The sequence below is a fragment of the Mandrillus leucophaeus genome, unplaced genomic scaffold (genome assembly GCF_000951045.1).
Source record: "Mandrillus leucophaeus isolate KB7577 unplaced genomic scaffold, Mleu.le_1.0 Scaffold3, whole genome shotgun sequence".
NCBI lineage: Eukaryota > Metazoa > Chordata > Mammalia > Primates > Cercopithecidae > Mandrillus > Mandrillus leucophaeus.
Window position 1 is genome coordinate 14,476,540 of NW_012103142.1, and position 13,420 is coordinate 14,489,959.

At 40.2% G+C, this 13,420-nt stretch overlaps 1 protein-coding gene and 1 long non-coding RNA gene across 2 annotated transcripts in view; one reads left to right on the forward strand and one right to left on the reverse strand.

Moving 5' to 3' along the window:
• RCAN2 (regulator of calcineurin 2) overlaps positions 1 to 666 on the reverse strand; it is a 268,352-nt gene extending 267,686 nt beyond the window's left edge. The window contains exon 1 of the mRNA XM_011986857.1: positions 469 to 666. The gene's annotated coding sequence lies outside the window, so the exon portion shown is untranslated. The remainder of the gene's footprint in view (positions 1 to 468) is intronic.
• LOC105544370 overlaps positions 651 to 13,420 on the forward strand; it is a 40,379-nt gene continuing 27,609 nt past the window's right edge. The window contains exon 1 of the long non-coding RNA XR_001006753.1: positions 651 to 726. This is a non-coding gene — a long non-coding RNA (uncharacterized LOC105544370). The remainder of the gene's footprint in view (positions 727 to 13,420) is intronic.

Genomic DNA, 13,420 nt, shown 5'->3' on the forward strand with positions numbered 1-13,420 from the left:
GCTCCTCCCCGCAACCTCCGCCGCCGTCACCCGGGACAAAGCGGCTCCAGGGAGGGGCTGAGCCGGAGGCTCTCGCAGGAGCCGGCGGAGATGGGCGCGTCCCCAGCTCCGACTCATCGGGCCAACCTCCAATCAGACCCAGGGAAACCGAAAGCCCCTGTCTGGCCTCCTCTCATCTCCTCCCTCCTGACCCGGTGCCCTCCCCCGTCCCCCACCCACCGCACCTCCGGGGCTCTCACCCTGCCCTCAGCCCCGCACCCCCTCCTTTCCACTTCAGGTGCCCGGGAAGGCGCAGGAGCCTCCGGGGACCTGACGTGGGAGCCTGGCCGCAGGAGTCCCGGCCTCAGCGGGGAGAGGCTCCTCGGGGTCCCATACTAAGCTGAGGGTGAGGGGGCAGCGACAGCCCAGAAGAAATGGGCAGAGAAGCAAACTGTGGTTGGGGAGTACTGGGAGAAAGACTCTTCTTACCAGATGTCTGAGCTCCCCGACTCTGGCTAACTGAGGAAATGTCGGGGAGCCCCTGGTTGGTTCCCCCGGGCTTCTGCACTTGGTGGGCGCTGGCGCCCTCTGGCTGGAGTCCTGCGCCCGGTCCAGCCCAGGCCGCTGAAGGTGCCCTGCGCGGGCTTCACAGCTTTGCCAGGATTTGCAGCCATCAGACCTGAGGACAGAAGGGCTGGGGCTGCAAGGACTTCTATTGTGTGAGAGCCGTGACACAGTGAGTGGGAGGTTGGTATCCTATAGCAAACGGGACTGAAGGTGAAGCGGAATGTAGGGTAGATCTGTTGCTCAACAAAGTTAACCCCACTAGAAGTCTCCGCTTTACGGAATAAAGCAGTTCAAATGGGCGAGGAAGCCTGTGGCTTACGGGTGACACACATAGGAACAGGACTGAGTCTCATGGCAAGAGAATGTGAATTATGCAAAACATCATAATAGGGAGAGTGTGGGAAATTAAAGGAAGGGGGTATGCAGATCAACCTGAGGGAGGGAGTCGATAACATTTAAATCAGATTTGTGTTCTGTCATCTTTCTAATTGCTACATAAATAAGCCATTTTCTTTTTGCTTTTTATGCCTTTTGATTTTCTGATAACAATGTTACGATTGCACTGAAGCAGTCCATAAGCTTCAGAATCATTCTTCACTTACCCAGACACTACGTTGTTTTTTCCAAAGTTGACATAGAATCACGTTTCCCCCCCTCCAAACAAAAAAAGGTAGACATTGGCTCTTCTCTCTGATTAATCTGCATTAATATAAACACAATTTCAGAATTGAAAATGACCTTAGGCTTCCCCTCGTCCAGCCTTCCCCTGGGTACATAAATCTATAAATAATCGTTGATTTAGATAATTGCCGTTTGGGATAGAATTGTCTGAAAGGGCATTCTTAAGTTGAGCAAAAATTTGCCTCCCTTGAATCATCAGTTCTCGCTTACTTTTTGAAGTCAAAGAAACCAAGTCAAATTCCTCTTCTATCTTTAAAATATGTAAAAACAGCTAGCACGTCTAATGCACTCCAGGATCCCCTTTCTTTCCAAGTAAAGCATCCCCAACCCTTTAAACAAAATCTCACTTATTAGGGAGTACTTCTTAGAACCTTTGCCAAACTGATGACTTTCGTCTTAACAGGGCCTATTTATTAGTTTGTGAATATACACTTACAAATAAAATTTTCAGCTGATAGAAGCCATATATTCATTGTAGAAATTTTGAAAAGTTGGAAAAACACAGGTTTTAATGTGAGAACTAAATGAGGTAATACATGTAGAACACCTAAGCACAGTGCCTGGCACAGGGTGATACTCAACATATGTTAGTTGTTACCAAAATCAACATGGCCATTTTCCTAACACCAAATATAGATATTGTTACTCTTCTAGATGCTTTTTCTGAGTTCTCACAGCCACGTATTCCTCCTTCTACTGCTAAGAGAAATTCTGTGTTTGTCAGCTTGTGTGAAGAACGAAGCATAATCAATGAGGGACAAAAATGAAAAGTGACCAGATAGCCTCTTTTTGTCCACCTTGAGAAGAACAAAATGTTACTGGCAAAACAAATGTTAATGGCAAGAAGAAAATACAGAGAGAAAAAGAGTTTATGGGATGAGGTCTGAGTTTGAAGAGGGTTTTGGAGAGCAGAAGGAGTGAGGCTAAAGGGTAGCTAATGTTAAGAATGGTGGTAAATAAGATTAGAATTTTGGTTTGCTAACATTTATTGAGCATTTAGTATATGCCACACTCCATACCAATGAATTTTTATACATTAATTCATTTCACTTTCATGGCAACTCTATTAGATAGGTACTAGAATTAGCCTATAGTAAAGAAAACACAGAAAGATTAAATAAATGACTTGCTGAAGCTAACAAGTGGAAAGCTGAATTCACACCTAGACAACCTGGCTTTGGAGTCCCCACTAGGCTGCCTCTCAATGGTTGTACATGACATTATAAATATAAACTTTTAGGTTCACAGAAAAGTTGAGGAGAAAGAACAGAAAGCTCCCATATACTGCCTGCCCCCACAAATGCATAGTCTCCCTGACTATCAGAGTCCGACACAGGAGTAATACAATGAATACAGCTACATGAACACAACATTATCAACCCAAGTCCATAGTTTACAGATTCACTCTTGGTGGTGTACTTTTTTGAGTTTGAACAAGAGTATAATGACCTAAATCCACCATTATAGTTTCACACAGAATAGCTTCACTGCCGTAAAAATCCTCTGTGCTCTGCCTATTCATCCCATCCTCCCCACTAAGCTCTGGCAACCACTGAATTTCTAATTGTCCCCATACTTTTGCCTTTTCCAGAATGTCATATAGGTGAATGTCATTTCAGATTGGCTTCTTTCACTTAATATGCATGTAAGTTTCCCTGTCTTTTCATGGCTCAAATAACCCATTTCTTTTTAGCACTGAATAATATTTCATTGTCTGGATATACCACAGTTTATTTGTTCATTCACCTATTGGAGGACAACTTGTTGGCTTCCAAGTTTTGACAATTATTAAAAAGTTGCTCTAAGTATTCATGTGCAAGTTTTTGTGTGAATGTAAGCTTTTAACTTGTTTGGGTAAATATCAAGGAGTGTGATTGATAGATCATATAGTAGGTTTAATTTTGTAAGAAACTGACAAACTCTGCTGAAGGGGCTATAGCGTTTTGTATTGCCACCAGCAATGAATGAGACTTCCTGTTACTCCACATCCTCACCAGCATTTGGTGTTGACAGTGTTTGGGATTTTCACCATTCTAATGGGCATTTCATTATTTTGATTTGTAGCTGCCTATTGACATGATGTTGAGAACTTTTATATGCTTATTTGCCATTTGTTAAATTTATATGCTTAAAGCCATTTGCAATGCCTTATTTGCCATCTTCTTTGGTGAGGCGTCAGTTCAGATCTTTTGCCCATTTTTAAAATCAGATTATTTTCTTATCGTCGTTTTTCTTGTTTTCTATTGTTAAGAGTTATTTTTGTATTTTGAATAAGAGTTCTTTGTTAGATATGTCTTTTATAAATATTTTCTCCTGCCTGGTACTTGTCTTCTCATTCTCTTGACAGTGTCTTTTGCAGAGCAATTTTTATTTATTTATTTATTATTTTTCTGAAATGGAGTCTCTCTCTGTCACCCAGGCTGGAGTGCAGTGGCACGATCTCGGCTCTCTGCAACCTCCGCCTCCTGGGTTCAAGCAATTCTTCTGCCTTAGCCTCCCGAGTAGTTGGGACTACAGGCGCCCGCCACCATGCCTGGCTAATTTTTTGTATTTTTAGTAATAACGGTGTTTCACCATATTGGCCAGGCTGGTCTCGAACTCCTGACTTTGTGATCTGCCCACCTCGGCCTCCCAAAGTGCTGGGATTACAGGCGTGAGCCACCGCGCTCGGCCTGCTTTTCTTTTTAATAAAGTCCAGCTTATCAATTTTTTATAGATTTTACCTTTTGCACTGTTTCTAAAAAGTTATCACCAAACCTGAGGTTAATTAGGTTTTCTTCCATGTTATCTTCTAGGAGTTTTATGGTTTAGAATTTTACATCTAGGTCTATTATCTATCGTGAGTTAATTTTTGTGAAGGTTATAAGGTCTGTGCCTAGAATCTCTTTTTTTCTTTCATGTGGGTATCCTCTTGTTCCAGCACTATATATTGAAGAGATTATCTCTTCTCTGTTGAATCATGTTTGGACCTTCATCAAAGATAAGTTAACTATGTATTTGTGTGGGTCTATTTCTGGGCTCTGTATTCTGTTCCACTGATATATTTGTCCTTTCACTCAGACCACACTCTCTTGATTACTGTAGCTTTATGATAAATCTTAAAGTCAAGTTGGTTTGGTCCTCTGACATTGTTCTTCTCCTTCAATATTTTGTTGACTACTCTAGATCTTTTGCCTTCCCATATAAACTCTAGAATCATTTTGTCAACATCCAGAAAATAATGCAGTTTAGACTGGGATGCCATTTAATCTACAGATCAAGGTGGGAATAACTGACATATTGACCACACTGAGTCTTCCTATGCATAAATATGGAATATCCCTCCATTTATTTAGTTCCTCTCCGATTCCTTTTATTAGAGCTTTGTAGGTTCACTCACAGAGATATTGTAAATATTTTATTGACTTTATGCTTAAGTATTTAATTTTTTTGGCTTTTGCTCATGTTTTAATTGGTCTGTCTTTTTTGTGTAGGGTTGTAAGAGTCCTTTAAGAATTTTGGATATTAACTCCTTCTCAAATATATGATTTACAAATATTTTCTCTCATTCTGTGAGTTATCTTTTCCCTTTCATACATATTTTATACATATGTATGTATATAAGTTTACTTCTTTATTTCTATGTCTACTTTTATATATTGAAAATCATGAGTTTGCAACAATCCCGCAATTCCAATCCAACACCATAGGGTTTATTCTCGTTTTTCTCCTTTTCCAATGTATACCTCTTTTCTCTAACAATGGGAAAACATGGCTCCTATCATCCTCAATAAGTTTATTTTTCCAGTCTTTTTTTGGGCACGTGCCCTACTCAGACACCCTCTTTGTACAAGCCTTGACTCCTACTGTACCATCCTTTGTCTGATGACCTCCTCTCCCCTGCCCAACCCATATAATGCTGTCTTCCTGCAAGAGAAAGAAGAGAAAAGAGATGAGAGAAGAGACTTTGAGTAAATAATAGGGCCAGGGATGGTGGCCCACACCTGTAATCCAGCACTTTAGGAGGCTGAGGTGGGCAGATCACTTGAGCTCAGGAGTTCAAGACCAGCCTAAGCAACATGGCAAAACCATGTCTTTACAAAAATACAAAACTTAGTCAGGCACGGTGGTGTGCGCCTGTAGTCCTAGTTACTTGGGAGGCCGAGGTGAGAGGATCACTTGAGCCCAAGAGGTTGAGGCTGCAGTGAGCCGAGATCATGGCACTGCACTCCAGCCTGGGTAATAAAGCAAGACCTTGTCTCAAAATAAATAAATAAATAAATAAATAAATAAATAAATAAATAAATAAATCGAATGTGTATGTGATCAGAGGAGGGTAAAATGGATCCATCACATCCATTTTCCTGAATACTATTTCCATTAATTCTTCTTAAGTGCCTATATAGTTATTTTGCTGTCAGATCACTCAGTTGATTCATGTTGAATTTACTTTCAACTATAATCCCTCAGTCTTTTAAATACTTTGCTGCACAACAATAGACCTCTCCCAATACTCACCTCATATTCTCTATCTGCAGAGTAGAATTTTTAAACAAAACATTCTTGTTAGAATGATCCTATAATTTCACAACCTGAGATCATTCAGAGCTTAATTTTTGCCTTCAGTGTGTTAAGTATCTGTTATCCCATCCAGATTTGTGTCATTGGCAAATTTTCTAAGTATGCTGTCTACACCCTTATTTAAGTCAGTGATAAAACTGAATGAGGTTAGAGCCCGGGGACCACTACTTGAGACCTCCATCATTGTCAGTGATTGTCAAAGGACACACAAAAGTCATGCTCACTTTGAACAGTCAGAATCTGGGGACTGTCCCACAATACATATTTCCTCCTGTGATTCTAATGTGCTTCCATGGTATCCATATTTCTTTTCCTTTTCCCTTCTGCTCTGAGTTGGATCGAAATGCTTTTGTAATTGACATTATTAATATAAGAACATCATATATCTTAGGTCTATGGGGGAAAATAGGTTGAGAATTATCACTCTATTAAATTAGAATCCTTTATACATAATTCAAGTAACCGAAGAGAATTAAAATATGTATGTCTCGGCTGGGCTCAGTGGCTCACGCCTGTAATCCCAGCTTTTTGGGAGGCCGAGGTGGGCGGATCACGATGTCAAGAGTTGGAGACCATCCAGGCCAATATGGTGAAACCCCATCTCTACTAAAAATACAAAAATTAACTGGGCGTGGTGGCACGTGCTCGTAATCCCAGCTACTTGGGAGGCTGAGGCAGGAGAATCACTTGAACCCGGGAGGCGGAGGCTGCAGTGAGCTGAGATAGCACCATTGCTCTCCAGCCTGGGCAACAGAGAGAGACTCCGTAAAAAAATAAAAATAAAAAATAAAAAAATAAAAAAGTACTTGTCTTTATGTGCCAAACATTGATTTATTCATTGAACAAATATTTGCTGAGAATCCACTAATCCAGTATGTATTAGGTACTGCTATAGGTGCTAGGGATATAGCAATGAATAAGACAACATGCTTGCTCTTACAGAGCTTAGAATTTTGAGTGAAATATTTCCCTTGTAGGTTTGCCTGCTTCGTTGTTCTTGACTTAGAGAAAAATTCAATTCACCAAGTGTAGGCTTTATTAAAAGTCACTTATGATCCTTCAAAGATTTCATATTTTCCAAAGATCCATACTCAAATATCCAAAGAAATGACTCTAGACTATTTGCTTCCACACTAGGAAAAATTATAAAGTTTGAATTTGTGAGGAAATGTGCAGATTATCTAGCACTATAACTAGAAATAATCACAACAATATTAAACATGTTTTTTGAGTGGTTGCTCAATCACTGTTCTCTGCAGTTTATACATATAAATTAATGTAATCCTCATAATTCCTGATGAGATAGGTACAATTATTATTTCCACTTTACAGATCAGGAAACCAAGACACAAGTAGATTGCCCAGCCCTGGTAAGTTGAGTCAGAGTGGACCCTAAGTAGCCTGGTTTGAGACCATAGGTTCTCCTGTGTGTAAAAAAATACAGCCATTTTTAGTGACCACGACGAGTGAATTAAGCCTTCCTTTTCAGTGTTCCTGTAGTACTTTTAAAAACATGCTTCTACGCAATACATGTCACATTATATTATTTGCAAACTACTTAAGGAATAGAGCTAGCAACTTATCCTAATACCATGCATAGAGCAGGTTTTCAATAAATGTTTAATGGATGATAGATAATTTAGGCTTAGAAACATGCCTTTTCCAAGGTCAAAGTGATGGTTCGTGGAAAACTCAGACTAAAAACCCCCCAGTCTTGTGAGTTTCAATCAAGTAGCTGTTCTTTTTTCCTGCATCAAGCTGGCCCACATTTACTACTGGAAAAGTACCATGTAGCATATCTACACTTCAGAATATTCCTTATAGATTTAGATGTGTTGTGACGTTACATGAAAAAGATACACTTTTAATGCAACAGTTCCACGCCTTATAGTGGCAAAAATAAAAATGGGCTGGGTTTAAAACTAAAATAAACTGGAACAGTCCAGATTTCTGGTCTGAAAGTAGAGGCTGTCATGTATATTTATTCTAGGTTTACAATATTTCATGTCAAGTTGTGAAATTGAAAAGGAGGGAAGAAGCACTTCTCAAAACATTCAAGTTAATTTGTTTTAGTTTTTCTTGGTAGCATTCAGAGCAGAGTAGAGAGGTGAGGAGGGCTCACTGAGTTGGGGAACACAGTGAGTGATCCTATGGACAAGTTTTGGTTGCTCTCAATTGCTCTAAAGACTTTCGTGGGCTGGGGGAGGTGGGAGTGGGAAAATAACCCACATACTCATTGAAAAAATAAGGTCAAAATGAACGAGTCTATCTCTAATAGCTCAAGAATTTCTAGTGTCAATATCCTCCAGCCAAAGGCCATCAAGAAAACACCTGCAGTTGAGTAATTTGGGTTTATTGCTCATTGTAGTAAGAGTAAACACACACCGTGGAGCTAGTGGGGTATCACACAGGAAGAGGATGTTAGAAAGGACTTACAGGATTTGAACTTAAGTGATTTTCGGGAGAGTTCAAGGAAGCAGTGCTTTGCTCTGGATTAGATGCTGTAGAAAGCAGGGGTAATTCTTTGCTTAAGTATGTTAATAAATCTTATCTATAAGGCAGGCAGGATGAAGTAAGGCTAAAACTATTATTGAGAGTGATGCCACAGTCAGTGGGCTTTCTGTCTATAAATTCTACCCACCAAAGTACTTTCTCCTATTATGTGATTTCTCTCCACCTCCAGCCTCCTCCTACTTCTTCAATTTTGATGTAACAGTAAGAGCAGTTCTCCTCCTTGTGACTCTCCCTGTTTCTTTCATCATGACACATCCATACTATTGTTCAGATGCCAGAGGAAAACTGCCTGTCCCTGATTTCTCTTTTTCCTTTTGTTACCGCATGTCATGCCCCAAGTAGTTCAAACCTGCCTTCATAGTGGTCCCAAGATGAAAGCCACTGCTGCCCATATTGGACCTTCCTTGGGTTTGGTGTGTCTGGAGTGTGTAAAGTTGTACAAAGTGCTGATAGAATGAGATGCATGAAAACAGCCACAGGGCAGCTAAGTTATCTGCATTTCTTACACAGACACAGGCATGCACAATGAACTGCAATTCAGGAATTATCTGTTAAACTAAAACTCATTAATTACTTGGTTTGCCCAAAAGGAGAAAAATAACAAAAACAAACAAAAAGATGGGTGGGATGTGTTTTGTTTTTAATATTCTTCTGACAGTTTCTGGAGTAAAAAAAATGTACGTAAATAAGTTTTTTTCCTCGTTCATAGTGTGGCAAATACTTATAGAGAGATAACATTCTTAGACAACATTCTAAGCCTCCCGATGCTGTATTTTTCAAAGTCTGCAAATAAAAGCAATGTGCATTTGGGGATTGGAGAAGATGAGTATGCAGATGCTGATAGGCAATTCCAGGTGTGATCATGGATCCAATCCACAGGTCCCACCACAGGGGTCTGGACAACTGAGCACCCGCAGGTGCCTGTGACTCAGTGGTGTGGGTTGATTTTCCAAAGAAGAAACACTGATATATTGGGGCCATCAAAATTGAGGCATGAGTCAGATTTCTCCAGGGTTTGACACATTGACAGAATACTCTGATAACTTAATTTCAGCGAAGGTGCTAATGGCTGATAATAGGATCTCTGGTTACTCTCAGATAACATCTACACTTAAATGGGACAAGGCTCTCTACAGTCTGGTGGCCACAGTCCATCCTGTCTCTCTGTCAGTTTCTCTGTCTTCTGTCCCCTGCTTTCACTTCCATGCCATGCACTGACATTTCCCTCTGCCTGGGAAATTTTTAGAAATGCAAATTCTCAGTTCCACCCTATATCTATTGAATCAGAAACTCGGGGTGGTGACCCAGAAACGTATGTTAATTAACAAGAGTTCCAGGAGATTCTGATGCGTGCCGAAGCTTGAGGTCACTTTTCTAAGCACCTGAGCTACATCAGCACATTTAATCTTCATGGCAGCTCTCTGAGGTAGGTACTAAGATTGCCCCATTTTACAGATGAGAAAACTGAGACACAGAAAGTTAAGCACCTTGTCAATGGTTCTAAGTTGGGAAGTGGTAGAGCTGAGCTTTGAATCCAGGCTATCTAGCTTAACAATTTAGACATTCTATGACTCAGCTGTTACCTTGCCAATAAATAAATGCTTCGGCCGGGCGCGGTGGCTCAAGCCTGTAATCCCAGTACTTTGGGAGGCCGAGATGGGCGGATCACGAGGTCAGGAGATCGAGACCATCCTGGCTAACACGGTGAAACCCCGTCTCTACTAAAAACACAAAAAATTAGCCGGGCGTGGTGGCGGGCCCCTGTAGTCCCAGCTACTCGGGAGGCTGAGGCAGGAGAATGGCGTGAACCCGGGAGGCGGAGCTTGCAGTGAGCTGAGATCCGGCCAGTGCACTCTAGCCTGGGCGACAGAGCGAGACTCCGTCTCAAAATAAATAAATAAATAAAAATTTAAAAAAATAAAAAATAAATAAATGCTTCTGTGAAGACTTTTGTGATGCCAGTCTCCCAAATTTCACCACAAAATATCAGTAGCTCCCACATCACTTTCTTCTCTTACTATGCATGTGCTTTTCTTGTCTTTCTATGCCTGGCACCCAGTACCTACACTGCAATAAACACATTTTGGTATATAAGGAAAGAATGAATAATTAAATTAATTGATTAGTGAATCAGTAAATATTATATCTTGCCTCAGAAGCAACTTTACCAATTTTTCTTGAGAGGTTTAAAATATACAGGTTACAAAATCCTATCTCTCACTTCCCTGAAAGTCTTTAGGAGTAGGACCTGTGAATCTGTATTTTTAATAGTCAAAACAGAAATAAGAACCTGGGTTTAAGAAAAAGTTGTGGCCAACATACTGATTCAGCACACATAAAACGCTCACCTTAATTGGCACTTACTTGGCATTAATTACTTGGTTTGCCCAAAAGGAGAAAAATAACAAAAACAAACAAAAAGATGGGTAGGATGTATTTTGTTTTTAATATTCCTCTCACAGTCTATGGAGTAAAAAAATATGTACGTAAATAAGTTTTTTTTCTAGTTCATAGTGTGGAAAATACTTATAGAGAGATAACATTCTTAGACAACATTCTAAGCCTCCCAAACCACATTACTTGGTTTGGCAATTTCAGAGAGCTTGATAAGACCAAGCTGAGGGCATCAATGGGAAAGGAGGGACTCATCCTTAAATTCTACCTCATAGGAGAGCTGCTTACCTAGTAACCAACCCTACCTGGAAGAAAGCTTGAATGTGCTTCAGATTTCAGGCACATTATATAATATTCTTTGAATAATATCAACATAAGAAATGCCTGCAGTTGGTTCCACCAAGCCATACATGGGAAGTTGTTTTCCCCCCGGAACAGGCAGTCCTCAGCATATAAATGGGTCATATTCCAAAAATGCATTTGTAAGTTGAGTTGTTTGGAGCTCAGAAAACACTTTCCCACAGAAGTAATATTAGAAAAGAGGGTTCCAGTCCTCTGCCAAAACACAAAACCTGATTTAGAACACTCTGTCTCTGAAATAGCATTTCAGATGGCCTACACGGACATCCATGGGAAATGTGACTGGGTCCCACCCAGCTTGGAACTGGGGAAGATGGGAGCGTTGTGACTTCTTGGTGAGGCTGGGCTGTGCCAGCAATAGGGACTTGCCTTAGTTCTCCTCCCTCCCCTAACACACACACACACACACACACACACACACACACACACACAATGGCTACTCATGTGTGTGTCATGTGACAGAAAGAGAAAGTTGCCCCTCCAAGAAGACTGCTTGTGTTCCAATGAAACCTTTCCCCCTTTAATTGTGCATTCAAGAGCTGCCCAGACTTGCAGCTCAGAGGTCCACATTTCAGTAATAGATCACCTGGAATGCTATACTCTAACCTCTGATATCTTCTTACCTGAATTTTGGAAACATTACACCATCTGTAGTTTCAATTTTAGAGCAACTGTAACCACCTTCCCTAGTATATCTAGTATAATAATATAGGGATAAACATAGAATAAGTGGCATAAATAAAATTGCTGCTGATAAAGTGGAAAAGAGACCCAAATGTCTTGTTTGCCTTGGCCATCAATTGATTAGCTGTGTGACAATGGGCTAAATTATCTGGGCCTCAGTTTTCTCATTTGTAAAATACTGGGGAAGATAAGTGATTTATATAATCTACAACAGTTTTTTTTCTAAATTTAATATTCTAGAATTCAATAAAAATAGTTCTCCCTACTCCTTGGTGAGAAGATTGCTAGTCAGTTATTCTCCAAATTTTTCCACACTTGGCAAAGAAACACTGAAACCTCATCTCGGGCCCAAAGACACATCAAGAGGAACCAAGGTTGGTAGGTTACAGTTTCATTTCATCCTTATTAAATTAAATGTTATTTCATTCCATTCCTACTTTCCACAGCCAAACTTCACTCGGGCAATGCTCAGTGATTTTAAGCCTTGTGCTCAATTAGACATTTGTCAGCACACAGCAAGTTAAGGATTGACGTGGCAAAATAGTGATAATAATTTGTCCAAATTTTGACATGGAAGGAAAACAGAGGAAAAGAATAAAAGAATGTAAAATAATTTGAAGTTATCTCAGAAGGAAACCTTTCAAAGTAATCAATGTATTTAATCTTGACATGTACCATCATAGACTTGAATTTATCTGAGAGCAAAATGTATTGTGTCTTTGATAGGACCCCCCACCAACCTAAAGGCAATACTTTCTAGAGGGAAAGAAGTGATGGAATGTGGCTACTGGCAACCACTAATGGTTTGGGATTCATAATATCTGATAGAGTGTAAGCCCAGGTACTCCATTTCAGCTAGTAATCTAGTATGTTTTTGTGATGTGCTGAGGATGTTCTGGAGTTGGCATTAGGACCTTTCAAGAAGGTACGATTAGTTTCTGTTGCCATATATCTTTAATGGGATACAGTTTTCTGCCGGGATAAGAAAAGAAACTTCTGCTTCCACTCCCTTAACACAATCCAAAAGCCAATCCCAAACAAACAATACAAAAGAAAAATTATCCCAAATAATACACAACAAAAATTCCCCAAGCCATGACATTTTCCTAGACAACTGTATGAGAAGATTAGGGAATTGTTTGGGGTGGGGAGAAGAAGGAAGTCTGGCTCTAAAACCTCTGACATTTCTGGTCTCATAACCAACAATGTAATCTAAGTAACAGTGATTTATAGGCCTCCTGCTGTCAGACAGTAACCTGAGTGCTTTATATGCACTATTTATATTAACCCTTAAGACAACCTAGTGAAGTATGTGCTATTTCCACTTTGTTTCATAAGTGCTTATACTGCCATTTGTAGAAGAAAAATCTAAAAAGACAGAACTAAGTGCACTCTCAGTTCCAGCCACTCAGATAGCAAAGGATAACTATACTGGTAAGAGCCTGGGATTCCAATTCTTGCTCTACCACATCCTATGACCTCAAGCAAGTTACTGAATTTCCTTATATATAAAACGGCAATAATAATAGTGCCTACCTTTCAGCTTGTTATATTTTCTAATAGGAACCTACTCATAATGGACCTAAAACAGCACCTGCCAGATAGTAGTATTCAATGACTGTTAGGCAGCATTTTACCTGGTTCTGCAACTCCCTGCATTCCCAGACACCAGAAGGCTGCC